The following is a 912-nucleotide window of genomic DNA, read 5'->3' as shown; positions in this document are numbered from 1 at the left end:
TCCATGAATACAGGATATCTTTTCATTTATTTGTGGCATCTTCAATGCATCAGTGTTTTATAGTTTTCCTGGTATAAATCTATCACTTCTTTGGTTAAATTTATTCTTTTAAGTATTTTTTTATTGTAAATGTGATTGTTTACTTTATTTCTGTGATTGTTTACTTAATTTCTGTTTTGAATACTTCATTGTTAATGTATGAATTGCAGTGCTTTTTGTATGTTGACTTTGTATCCTACAACTTTACTGAGTTTATTAGTTGCAACATTTTTTTGATGGAGTCCTTAGGGTTTTCCATATATGAGATCATGTTATTTGCAAATAGAGCCAGGTTTTCTTCTTCCTTTCCAATTTGGATGCTTTTTGTTCTTACTTTGCCTAATTTCTCTGTCTAGGACTTCCATTACTATGTTGAATATAACTAGTAAAACTGGATGTTCTTGTCTTTTTTTCCTAAACTTAGAGGAAAAGCTTTCTGCATTTTACTATTGACTATGATTTTAGCTGTTGGCTTATCATAAATAGTAGTTGTTATGATAAGGTACATTCCTTTTAAACCTAATTTGTTGAGAGTTTTTTTTTAATCACAAAATCATGTCTAATTTTGTCAAATGCTTTTTCTGCATCTATTGAGATAATTATATGATTTTTGTACTTTATCCTATTAAGGTGGTATATTGATTATTGATTTGCACATGATTAACAATCCTTGCATCCCTGGGATAAATCCTGCTTGGACCTGGTTTATGATCCTTTTAATGCACTGTTGAATCAATGTGGTTTGCTAGTATTATTAATATTTTGTTGAGGATTTTTGCATCTATATTCATCAAGGATATTGCCTAGTAATTCCTTTATCTTTATTTTTCGTATATTCTCTATAGTAAGCTGTGGTGCAATAGTAGTCATTTT

At 29.3% G+C, this 912-nt stretch overlaps 1 protein-coding gene across 1 annotated transcript in view; it reads left to right on the top strand.

Moving 5' to 3' along the window:
* The window catches only part of ATRNL1 (attractin-like 1), a 739,312-nt gene that overhangs the window by 314,793 nt on the left and 423,607 nt on the right, over positions 1-912 (top strand). The window lies entirely within an intron of this gene.

The sequence above is a fragment of the Propithecus coquereli genome, unplaced genomic scaffold (assembly GCF_000956105.1).
Source record: "Propithecus coquereli isolate 6110/MARCELLA unplaced genomic scaffold, Pcoq_1.0 Scaffold84, whole genome shotgun sequence".
Taxonomy (NCBI): Eukaryota; Metazoa; Chordata; class Mammalia; order Primates; family Indriidae; genus Propithecus; species Propithecus coquereli.
This window is presented reverse-complemented; position numbering and strand designations above follow the sequence as displayed.